This window comes from Mchenga conophoros, linkage group LG10, assembly GCF_057382185.1.
Source record: "Mchenga conophoros isolate Kocher_MC1m ecotype Shallow Benthic linkage group LG10, M_conophoros_male_GT1.1, whole genome shotgun sequence".
Classification (NCBI taxonomy): Eukaryota; Metazoa; Chordata; class Actinopteri; order Cichliformes; family Cichlidae; genus Mchenga; species Mchenga conophoros.
In genome coordinates this window covers 1,207,358-1,220,422 of record NC_140535.1, presented here as the reverse complement: position 1 = coordinate 1,220,422, position 13,065 = coordinate 1,207,358, and the positions used below count along the sequence as shown (strand labels likewise).

At 40.1% G+C, this 13,065-nt stretch overlaps 1 protein-coding gene across 9 annotated transcripts in view; it reads left to right on the top strand.

Moving 5' to 3' along the window:
• Window positions 1-13,065, top strand: part of LOC146565164 (disks large homolog 2-like) — a 190,237-nt gene that overhangs the window by 61,500 nt on the left and 115,672 nt on the right. The gene's annotated exons all lie outside the window — the stretch shown is intronic.

Below are 13,065 nucleotides of genomic sequence, written 5' to 3'. Positions count from 1 at the left end.
GATCATACAAAGATGCAGTGTGGTACCAGGCAGGGGTGCCTTTTATCCCCTTAATCTTTTTCAATGATAATTGACCCACTAACTATAGCAACAAGAACAGCAAGGGTTTGGTCAAAGGAAGTCAAAGGGAAGCTTTAGAACCCAAAATATGATTGTATGCTGACGATAAGCTTGTGTATATTTCTGACCCAGTGTCCAGCATTCAAGACCTTTTAATTTGACTGTTTGTCTTGTATTACAGTCAATTTCCATAAAACTGAATTAATGAAATTAGGGATTAAGATCCCAGACGGGCAACCTCTTCTAAAATTTTAGAGATTCTCTTTTTCTCTTGGTGTAAGAATTAATTTGGTGAAGATGTTTTTAATAATTAGAGTTATTGGAAGTGTGTTACAAAAATCATGGGATTGTCACTTTGCCCAGTATTATTACTGCTCTCCTAACATCAGAACAGTCCTATGCTGGATAAGAAACTGCAAAAGAGGCGCTGCTTTACTAAAGGATCAGTCAAACTGTTTTTGGAAACCTGGAAGCTTTCGTTTGTGTCAAATATGGAAGCAAAAGATACTGAGGTGCTTTTTTTTTCTTTGTGTGTCTAGTCAGCTTTTTGGTGAAAAAGAAAGATGCAGGGTTGATATGGTTATTGAATATGGAGCTGCCAGGGATAAAATTCATGAATGTTGTGAAGGAGGATACAAGGGATGGGGTGACATGGAGGCAGATCATCCACTGTGACAACCACTGCGGTGAGCAGCTGAAAGAAGCAGTTAGTAGTAGCGTCTCATCTAATATCTTGTTAAATTCTGTAAAGTGGTTGCAGTTTCATATCCCTGATGTTTGACAGCACGGCGGTGCGGTGATTAGCACTGTTACCTCACTACTAGAAGGTCCTGAGTTTGATTCCAACACCTGGCCAGGGTCTTTGGGTGTGGAGTTTGCATGTTCTCCCCGTGTTTGGTTGGGTTCTCTGCGGGTACTCTGGCTTCCTCCTACAGTCCAAAGGGGGGTTAGGTTCCTTGGTGTTCCCCTGGATAAGCTAGAGGAGGTGGCTGGGGAGAGGGAGGTCTGGGCTTATCTGCTTAGGCTGCCGCCCCCGCGACCCGGCCCCGGATAAAGCGGAAGAAGATGGATGGATGGATCATTGCTCGGTAATTTGTCTTTGACCAATAAGCCCAGACTCGGTCACCTGGTTAAAGTGGCTGTTCAGATCTCAGGAAGGTCTCAGGTCCAGCTTGTGAACTTTGGTGCTGAGTAAGGAAACCTCTGTCATGTTATGTTCAGACCATCCTGTCTTTAGAGATTTTCTGGTCGTCAGCATGAAGTGCCTGCAGTGATGACCAAGAGAGATAGAGTGTCTATTATACCTGCTGCTATTATCATGCTTAATAACACTTTGTTGATGCTACTGATGAAACTTAGGCTGTTTTTTTCTCTGTGTGGACATACTGCAAATCAGCTTCTCATTGGGGACAACAGAGTCACTATTGACCATTGAACATACATATATATATATATATATCAAGTTAAAGTGGGGGATACTGTCTACTTTACAGGGAATATAAAAACTTCAGAAAGGATTTGTGCTCTCAGTTGACAAAGTATCAAAACAAAATCAACCAGTTTAGACTTGAGAGAAAGAATTGCTGATGCTCAAAGTTATGACAATGTTTTCGAGTGTCCAGAAATGAAATGAGAAGTATCACAACACTGATACTTCACATGCATCTGATTCTCCAAAAGTCATTGCAAAACCTTTACTTGTCTAGATATACAAGATATCCAAACACAAACACATTAAGGATCCTTTAGAGCATCGTTGACTAATGCCTGGAACACCAGTGGTGCACTGGTCAACCAAAACAGCATCACTAGATAATCAAAGTGCCTGCATCTGCCGGGGAAGAGGATGGTTGAATGATTCCCGTAGTGAGTCTCTAATGCAGGTCTCCACTGGTTCTGTCTGGGTAGGAGAGGTGACCCTACCTGAGGCTAAGCAAGAAGTTAATAAACACACAGAAAAACTGTTGTACAGGACTACAAGCCGCGCCACAGCAATATAAATGCATTTGAAATGAATTGAATTGAACTGAATGAATTACATTATGTCTGAACACTGATAGGGCACAGGTTATCAGCATGCCAGAGGGATGATACATGAGTGCTGTCAGAGGGTAACACTGATGGTGGCTAATGATTGAATAATTATGACCATGTGACAAATTTGGACTTTACATGGATCACCTGGTTTCTGAGCAAAATCAACGCTGCGTTTGCTGTTTTGGGAATTTTGTCTTTTTTGTTTTTTCAATTTAGCATTTTTTGTGACTCATGGTTATTGAATATATTACCTCTCAGCTGTGTTAATATTGTATGCAGTACTGTGGAATAGACCTGACGGAGTGTAAAACAACCTGAAACATGCAGTATATAAGGTTTAACTCGTGGCGTATGCACTGCCAAAACTATTAAATATGAAACATATGTGCTTTCTGTGTAATGCACAGTTGCTGCAATGAGATCTGAAGTACTATAAGCTACGTCTGCTGTTCTGTTGTAATGCTTTTGGGCATGATGAATATACTTTTGTAATTGAGTGAGAGGAAAATAGAGGGGAGGGGAAAAAATAAACAGATCCCTGGATGAACCTGTTTGATATGCTGTCATTGTTGCTGGGTTTGTTTGTTTTTTTCATATAAATTTTTGACCACATAAGAATAATACAGTGTATATATACCAAGTGTACCACTTTTAAAGTGCTTAAAAGATAAGTAGTCTTTGGGGATGAAAAGTAATTTTCCTGTCAGTGTGTATTAAGAATGGTAGCTCAGAAGCCTACATTGTAAAACTGTTAATTGCTAAATTAACTTATCCTGATTAACCTGTCAAAATCTTAAACATATTGTGCGTGCATTTATTAAATGGGTTTATTTATTATATAGTTGGGGGAAATTGGGATAAAAAGGCAAAAAATGACAACTTCTAGAACTGATGAGTCATTTTGATCCCTTTAGATACATAGATATACACAGTGATGGGAACAGCAGCGTTAAAAGTAACGGCATTACTAACACTGTTACTTTTTTCAGTAACCAGTAATCTAACTAATTACTGTTGCTATCATTACAACGCCGTTACTGTTGCTAACAAGAAAAAGTGGTGCGGACGTGCTGAGGCTGTCTTCAGCTTACCGGGAGGTAGGGGGGGGCGAAACAATCGCACAAGTGCTGCTGATTGAGGAACAATAAAGTAGTCATGGTAAACCAATCACATGATCAATTTAAGATTCCATGGAACCAAGATGCTATGTCAACCCAAGACAAGGGTGAAGTTTTAGGAGTGATGATGCCAAGAGAGAGTGAAAGAAAGAGTGAGAGAGAGAGTTTTGAGTGAGTGTGTAGTGTATTGTGAAGTGAGTGTGTAGTGTAGTGGATAGTGTTGTTGTGTGTGTCAGAACAATGAGGCGACTGCTGAAGGTCACAGCTGCTGCCAAAAAGCCACCAAACAGTGTAAACGCTGTCTGCAGGTGGAAACAGGAGCAGCGACACACCTGCTGCTGTCAGGCCTGCAGGTATCAGCCTGTGATCTGCTTTTTTATCTTACAGTGGACAGAAATTATTTTTGGGAGGGGCACAAATAGATTGTGTGGCATCTTATTTGATGCAGAACAGCTGATTGTTCTGTAAATAGTTTCAGTGGTTATAAAATAACAGCTTGGCTGCATTTTAGGTAAATAGCTGCATATAACTTTGTTGTTTGTAAAACCTGTGCATAGGTTTATATTTGCATTTCAAGTTAAGAGAATGATTTTTAAACATGTTTGTGGTTGTTACAGTAAAAACATAACTACTCGGATTTTATATTTTGTGTCTGGTTTCAGATCAGCTGTGCTGATACAGTATGTCAAATGAAAAAATAACTGTAAATTCAGACGTGTGAGGTTGTGCTGAAAAGAACGGCACCAAACAAAACAAGGCAGGATAAATCGTTTTTAAAGGTGAAATGACAAGTAGTCAAAAACACCCTCGACCACAGAGGGTTGAACATTTTTTAAAGTAACGCAGTAGTTACTTTTTCTAGAATTTAGTTACTTTTATAATAACTCTGTTACTAACTCAGAGATACTTTTTTGAAGAAGTAACTATTTACTATTACTAATTACTTTTTCAAAGTAACTTGCCCAACACTGGGTATACAGTATACATGTATAATCCAAATTCCAAAGAAGTTGGGGCGTTGTGTAAAACATAAATAAAAACCGAATACAATCTTTTTCAACGTATATTCAAATGAATACACCACAAACACAAGACATCTAATGTTCAAACTGATAAATTTTGTTGTTGTTTTGCAAATCGTCACTCATTTTGAATTTGATGTCTGCAACACGTTCCAAGAAAGCTGGGACAGAGACAGCAAAAGACTGGGAAAGTTGAGGAATGTTCAAAACACACCTGTTTTCAACATTCTGCAGGTGAACAGGTTAATTGTAAACAGGTGTTTGTCATGATTCGGTATAAAGGTACTATCCCTAAAAGGCTCAGGTGTTCACAAGCAAGGATGGGATGACCACTTTGTGAACAACTGCGTGGGCAAATAGTCCAGCAGTTTAAGAACAATGTTTCTCAACGTACAATTGCAAGGAATCCAGGCGTTTCATCATATACTGTCCATAATATCATCAAAAGACTCTGAGCATCTGCAGAAATCGCTGCATGAAAGCGGGAAGGCCGAATACCAACACTGGATGCCCATGACCTTCGATACCTCAGGCAGCACTGCATTTTAAAACATCATTCTGTAAAGGATATTACCGCGTGGGCCCAGGAGTACTTCAGAAAACCATAAAAATTCTGTACATCAATAAATCATGTTCATTTTATTCTAATGATCTCTCCTTATTGAACTATAGTTGGCTGAAACAAAGGCAGAGGGAAGGGCGAAGGCATGTCAGGAAGCAGTGAAAGAGAAGAAAAGGTGTGGAGATGAATGTAGGGGCAGCTGCTTGGCCATGGAAACCTATTCCATGAAGCTCTGTATACATTGTTCTTGAACTCATTTGAAGGCCAGGTGAAGTTTGGAAGTCTGTAGCGATTGAGTCTGCAGAAAGTTGGTGACGCCTTCATCCAACATGGAGTCAGCTCACACTGAAAAAGAAAGTTTGATCTTATGAGTGATTTTATGTGGCTTACCACTTGGGTTAGATGTTATTATTCCAAATTGCTTTCATTTTGGAATATTTAGTAGCAAGCAGATGGCCGCCCCTCCCTGAGCCTGGTTCTGCCGGAGGTTTCTTCCTTTTAAAAGGGAGTTTTTCCTTCCCACTGTCGCCAAAGTGCTTGCTCATAGGGGGTCATATGATTGTTGGGTTTTTCTCTGTATCTATGAAGCGCCTTGAGGCGACTTTTGTTGTGATTTGGCGCTATATAAATAAAATTGAATTGAATTGAATTGAATTGAAATTGAAGGAAATTTCTCCATAGAGACTGTGTCAGCTCCCAAACAGACAAAAAACAAACTAAAAACCAGCAACAAACAACTTAAACATAAACAATTACAAAGAAAGAACAATACAGTATCCACATCTGAACCAAAGAGTAAAACAGTGAAATGTGGATTATTAAATATTAGGTCTCTCTCCTCCAAGTCTCTGTTAGTACATGACTTAATAATTGATCAACAAATTGATTTACTCTGCCGTACAGAAACCTGGTTGCAGCAGGATGATTATGTTAGTTTAAATGAATCAACACCCCCGAGTCATTCTAACTACCAGAAATCTCGAAGCACAGGCCGAGGGGGAGGTGTGGCAGCAATTTTTCACACCAGCCTATTAATTAATGAAAGACCCAGACAGACTTTTAATTCATTTGAAAGCCTGATGCTTAACATTGTCCACCCCAGCTGTGAAACTCAGAAATCAGTCTTAATTGTTATCATCTATCGTCCACCTGGGCCTTACACAGAGTTTCTGTCTGATTTCTCAGACTTTATATCTAATTTAGTTCTGAGCTCAGATAAAATAATTATTGTGGGTGATTTTAACATCCATGTAGATGCTAAAAATGACAGCCTCAACATGGCATTTAGTCTGTTATTAGACTCAATTGGCTTCTCTCAAAATGTAAAAGAACCCACCCACCACTTTAATCACACTCTAGATCTTGTTTTAACATATGGCATAGAAACTGAACATTTAACAGTGTTTCCTGAAAACCCTCTGCTGTCTGATCATTTCCTGATAACATTTACTTTTACAATAATTGATTACACAGCGGTGAAGAGTAGATTTTATCAAAGTAGATGTCTTTCTGAAAGTGCTGTAACTAAGTTTAAGAATATAATCCACCCACTGGTATCATCTCCAATGCCCTGTACCAACACAGAGCAGAGCAGCTATCTGAACGCTACCCCAACAGAGGTCGATTATCTTGTTAATAATTTCACCTCCTCACTACGTACGACTCTGGATACTGTAGCTCCTGTGAAAACTAAGGCCTCAAATCAGAAGTACCTGACTCCGTGGTATAATTCTCAAACACGTAGCCTAAAGCAGATGACTCGTAATCTGGAGAGGAAATGGCGTGTCACAAATCTAGAGGATCATCATTTAGCCTGGAGAAATAGTTTGCTGCTTTATAAGAAAGCCCTCCGCAAAGCCAGAACATCGTACTATTCATCACTGATTGAAGTAAATAAGAACAACCCCAGGTTTCTCTTCAGCTCTGTAGCCAGGCTGACAAACAGTCAGAGCTCTGTTGAGCCAACCATCCCTTTAACGTTAACTAGCTAGTAATGACTTCATGAACTTCTTCACAAATAAAATTTTTATCATTAGAGAAAAAATGACCAGTAATCATCCCACAGATGTAATATTATCTACAGCTACTCTTAGTACCATTGATGTTAAGTTAGACTCTTTTTCTCTAATTGATCTTTCTGAGTTAACTTCAATAATTACTTCCTCCAAACCATCAACCTGTCTTTTAGACCCCATTCCTACAAAACTGCTCAAAGAAGTCCTGCCATTAATTAATTCTTCGATCTTAAATATGATCAACCTATCTCTAATAATCAGCTATGTACCACAGGCCTTCAAGCTGGCTGTAGTTAAACCTTTACTCAAAAAGCATCTCTAGACCCAGCAGTCTTAGCTAATTATAGGCCAATCTCCAACCTTCCTTTCATATCAAAAATCCTTGAAAGAGTAGTTGTCAAACAGCTAACAGATCATCTGCAGAGGAATGGTTTATTTGAAGAGTTTCAGTCAGGTTTCAGAGCTCATCACAGCACAGAAACAGCTTTAGTGAAGGTTACAAATGATCTTCTTATGGCCTCTGACAGTGGACTCATCTCTGTGCTTGTCCTGCTAGACCTTAGTGCAGCGTTGGATACTGTCGACCATAATATCCTATTAGAGCGATTAGAACATGCTGTAGGTATTACAGGTACTGCACTGCAGTGGTTTGTATCATATCTATCTAATAGACTCCAGTTTGTGCATGTAAATGGAGAGTCCTCTTCACACACTGAGGTTAATTATGGAGTTCCACAGGGTTCAGTGCTAGGACCAATTCTGTTTACATTATACATGCTTCCCTTAGGCAGCATCATTAGAAGACATAGCATACATTTACACTGATATGCTGATGACACCCAGCTCTATCTGTCCATGAAGCCAGATGACACACACCAATTAGTTAAACTGCAGGAATGTCTTAAAGACATAAAGACCTGGATGGCCGCTAACTTTCTGCTTCTTAATTCAGATCAAACTGAGGTTATTGTACTCGGCCCTGAAAATCTTAGAAATATGGTATCTAACCAGATTCTTACTCTGGATGGCATTACCTTGGCCTCCAGTAACGTGGTGAGGAACCTTGGAGTCATTTTTGACCAGGACATGTCCTTCAATGCACATATTAAACAAATATGTAAGACTGCTTTCTTCCATTTGCGCAACATCTCTAAAATTAGAAATATCCTGTCTCAGAGTGACGCTGAAAAACTAGTTCATGCATTTATTACTTCCAGGCTGGACGACTGTAATTCATTATTATCAGGATGTCCTAAAAAATCCCTGAAAAGCCTTCAGTTAATCCAAAATGCTGCAGCAAGAGTCCTGACAGGGACTAGAAAGAGAGAGCATATTTCTCCTGTTTTGGCTTCCTGTTAAATCCAGAATTGAATTCAAAATCCTGCTCCTCACATACAAGGTCTTAAATAATCAGGCCCCATCTTATCTTAATGACCTTGTAGTACCATATCACCCTATTAGAGCACTTCGCTCTCGCTCTGCAGGCCTACTTGTTGTTCCTAGAGTATTTAAAAGTAGAATGGGAGGCAGAGCCTTCAGTTTTCAGGCCCCTCTTCTGTGGAACCAGCTTCCAGTTTGGATTCGGGAGACAGACACTATCTCTACTTTCAAGATTAGGCTTAAAACTTTCCTTTTTGCTAAATCATATAGTTAGGGCTGGACCAGGTGACCCTGAATCCTCCCTTAGTTATGCTGCAATAGACGTAGGCTGCCGGGGGATTCCCATGATGCATTGAGTTTTTCCTTTCCAGTCACCTTTCTCACTCACTATGTATTAACAGACCTCTCTGCATTGAATCATATCCGTTATTAACCTCTGTCTCTCTTCCACAGCATGTCTTTATCCTGTCTTCCTTCTCTCACCCCAACCGGTCGCAGCAGATGGCCCCGCCCCTCCCTGAGCCTGGTTCTGCCGGAGGTTTCTTCCTGTTAAAAGGGAGTTTTTCCTTCCCACTGTCGCCAAAGTGCTTGCTCATAGGGGGTCATATGATTGTTGGGTTTTTCTCTGTATCTATGAAGCGCCTTGAGGCGACTTTTGTTGTGATTTGGCGCTATATAAATAAAATTGAATTGAATTGAATTGAATTGAAATTGAAGGAAATTTCACAACTGGACTTACTGGATTTACTGAACTCCTGAGAGCGACCCATTTGTTCACAAAGGTTTCTGGAAGCAATCAGCATGCCTATGGTGCTTGATGTTATACACCTGTGGCCATGGAAGTGATTGGAAGAATTCAGTGATTTGGAAGGTTGAATGGACACTTTTGGCCAAAAAGTGTATATATTCATATTGAATTTTCAGTCTGTTGATTTGCTTCATCTCTTACATTGTAATCTGAGAAGTTCATCTTGAAATTTCAATACTTGATGAATTGAATGAAATTGCGTCACGTGGCCATGGAACTGCTTGCGAGTCAGGTGTTTGATTCATTGTCTTCTGACCTACCAGCAGGTAAAGCAGGTCATCTACTAATTGGAAGGTTGGTGGCTTAAATCCTTTTAATCTTTTGTTCAGATTCTAAAGAATACAGTGAATTGGCAGCACAATTAGGAGAGATTCACTGGCTCAAATCCAGAAGTTTGGCCTGGAGCTGAGGTTACAGCATAATTACCTCCTGACTGAATTTCGGATCAGTTTCATTGTAGCTCATTCAGCCACATGTTTCTTCTGTACTTCATGGAAGCCACTCTTTGTCTCATTCTTCTCCCTCAGCTCAACTTCTCACTCTAAGGAAGAAATAAATAAATATGTAATGGCTGCAGATCTGATTGGTTGTCAGTTCACTTAAACAGCTGAATCGATAGACAGTTCCTATGGTAACAGGGAGGCTGGCGCCAAAAATATATGCAACATGCAGACTGGTGCATCTCCCACATACTTCACTGTTGCCTTAAAACAGTAGGCATGTCGCTAGTATAAAGATTGTAACTCTGAATTGAAAGCTAAGAAAGAAAAAACAAAAATTTTTCTCCATAAATCATAAACTGTTCAACTTCCTTTTTTTGGTTTATGTTTATCATTTATAGACTTTCCCTTTGATGTAAGGAGTTCACCCAGGAAAGTTATCAAGTTCTCATACATCTGTTGAAAAACTCATGACTTCTACCATTATGACTTCTACCTGCTTATTTGTCTGGCAATCCGATGGACGAGGCTTGGGTTTGGTGGTTGCCAGTACAACTCTACTTGTCTGACTGTACTGAAGTATAAAGATTGGTGAAGGGGGGATCATGATGTGGGATTTATTTTCAAGATTTTGGCTCAGCCGCTTCATTCCAGTGAAAGGAACTCCTGATGCTTCAGCATAACCAAGCCATTTGGGACAATTTCATTATTTGGGCATGGCACCTTCCAAAACGTTCCACCATGTCCACGCACCAGTTCACAAACCAAGGCCCTTAAAGATATGGATGCGCGAGTTTGGTGTGGAAGAAATTGACTGGCCTGCACGAAGTACTGACCTCACACCTGTAGAACACCTTTAGGATAAAAAAGAGTGGAGACTGCAGCACGATCTCACCCAATGTCAGTGCTTGAACTCACAAATGCACTTCTGGAACAAAGGCCAAAAATTCCCACAAACACATTCCTAAATGTTGTGGAAAGACTGTCATAAGTTCATATGCACATGAAGGCTGACAAGCAAATACGTTTAGCAAAATAGTTTATTTTAACTTATTTACTGCAGTTTAATAACTTAATCTGCAGTTTTTCTTTTTTTTATTGTCCGAGAAAGAGAAATCGAGTCTCTTTGGGCTTGAACATTACAGTTCACTGTGCGACCAAACGCAACAGTTGCATCTGAAAGCTTTTTAACGTCTTTCCCTTTTTTCCTCACAGAACTCTGGATGTCTGCTGTCAGACAGTTTTGTACTCTTACAACAGTTCAATTCAATTCAATTTTATTTATATAGCGCCAAATCACAACAAAAGTCGCCTCAAGGCGCTTCATAGATACAGAGAAAAACCCAACAATCATATGACCCCCTATGAGCAAGCACTTTGGCAACAGTGGGAAGGAAAAACTCCCTTTTAACAGGAAGAAACCTCCGGCAGAACCAGGCTCAGGGAGGGGCGGGGCCATCTGCTGCAACCGGTTGGGGTGAGAGAAGGAAGACAGGATAAAGACATGCTGTGGAAGAGAGACAGAGGTTAATAACGGATATGATTCAATGCAGAGAGGTCTGTTAATACATAGTGAGTGAGAAAGGTGACTGGAAAGGAAAAACTCAATGCATCATGGGAATCCCCCGGCAGCCTACGTCTATTGCAGCATAACTAAGGGAGGATTCAGGGTCACCTGGTCCAGCCCTAACTATATGCTTTAGCAAAAAGGAAAGTTTTAAGCCTAATCTTGAAAGTAGAGATAGTGTCTGTCTCCCGAATCCAAACTGGAAGCTGGTTCCACAGAAGAGGGGCCTGAAAACTGAAGGCTCTGCCTCCCATTCTACTTTTAAATACTCTAGGAACAACAAGTAGGCCTGCAGAGCGAGAGCGAAGTGCTCTAATAGGGTGATATGGTACTACAAGGTCATTAAGATAAGATGGGGCCTGATTATTTAAGACCTTGTATGTGAGGAGCAGGATTTTGAATTCAATTCTGGATTTAACAGGAAGCCAAAACAGGAGAAATATGCTCTCTCTTTCTAGTCCCTGTCAGGACTCTTGCTGCAGCATTTTGGATTAACTGAAGGCTTTTCAGGGATTTTTTAGGACATCCTGATAATAATGAATTACAGTCGTCCAGCCTGGAAGTAATAAATGCATGAACTAGTTTTTCAGCGTCACTCTGAGACAGGATATTTCTAATTTTAGAGATGTTGCGCAAATGGAAGAAAGCAGTCTTACATATTTGTTTAATATGTGCATTGAAGGACATGTCCTGGTCAAAAATGACTCCAAGGTTCCTCACCACGTTACTGGAGGCCAAGGTAATGCCATCCAGAGTAAGAATCTGGTTAGATACCATATTTCTAAGATTTTCAGGGCCGAGTACAATAACCTCAGTTTGATCTGAATTAAGAAGCAGAAAGTTAGCGGCCATCCAGGTCTTTATGTCTTTAAGACATTCCTGCAGTTTAACTAATTGGTGTGTGTCATCTGGCTTCATGGACAGATAGAGCTGGGTGTCATCAGCATATCAGTGTAAATGTATGCTATGTCTTCTAATGATGCTGCCTAAGGGAAGCATGTATAATGTAAACAGAATTGGTCCTAGCACTGAACCCTGTGGAACTCCATAATTAACCTCAGTGTGTGAAGAGGACTCTCCATTTACATGCACAAACTGGAGTCTATTAGATAGATATGATACAAACCACTGCAGTGCAGTACCTGTAATACCTACAGCATGTTCTAATCGCTCTAATAGGATATTATGGTCGACAGTATCCAACGCTGCACTAAGGTCTAGCAGGACAAGCACAGAGATGAGTCCACTGTCAGAGGCCATAAGAAGATCATTTGTAACCTTCACTAAAGCTGTTTCTGTGCTGTGATGAGCTCTGAAACCTGACTGAAACTCTTCAAATAAACCATTCCTCTGCAGATGATCTGTTAGCTGTTTGACAACTACTCTTTCAAGGATTTTTGATATGAAAGGAAGGTTGGAGATTGGCCTATAATTAGCTAAGACTGCTGGGTCTAGAGATGCTTTTTGAGTAAAGGTTTAACTACAGCCAGCTTGAAGGCCTGTGGTACATAGCTGATTATTAGAGATAGGTTGATCATATTTAAGATCGAAGAATTAATTAATGGCAGGACTTCTTTGAGCAGTTTTGTAGGAATGGGGTCTAAAAGACAGGTTGATGGTTTGGAGGAAGTAATTATTGAAGTTAACTCAGAAAGATCAATTAGAGAAAAAGAGTCTAACTTAACATCAATGGTACTAAGAGTAGCTGTAGATAATATTACATCTGTGGGATGATTACTGGTCATTTTTTCTCTAATGATAAAAATTTTATTTGTGAAGAAGTTCATGAAGTCATTACTAGCTAGTTAACGTTAAAGGGATGGTTGGCTCAACAGAGCTCTGACTGTTTGTCAGCCTGGCTACAGAGCTGAAGAGAAACCTGGGGTTGTTCTTATTTACTTCAATCAGTGATGAATAGTACGATGTTCTGGCTTTGCGGAGGGCTTTCTTATAAAGCAGCAAACTATTTCTCCAGGCTAAATGATGATCCTCTAGATTTGTGACACGCCATTTCCTCTCCAGATTACGAGTCATCTGCTTTAGGCTACGTGTTTGA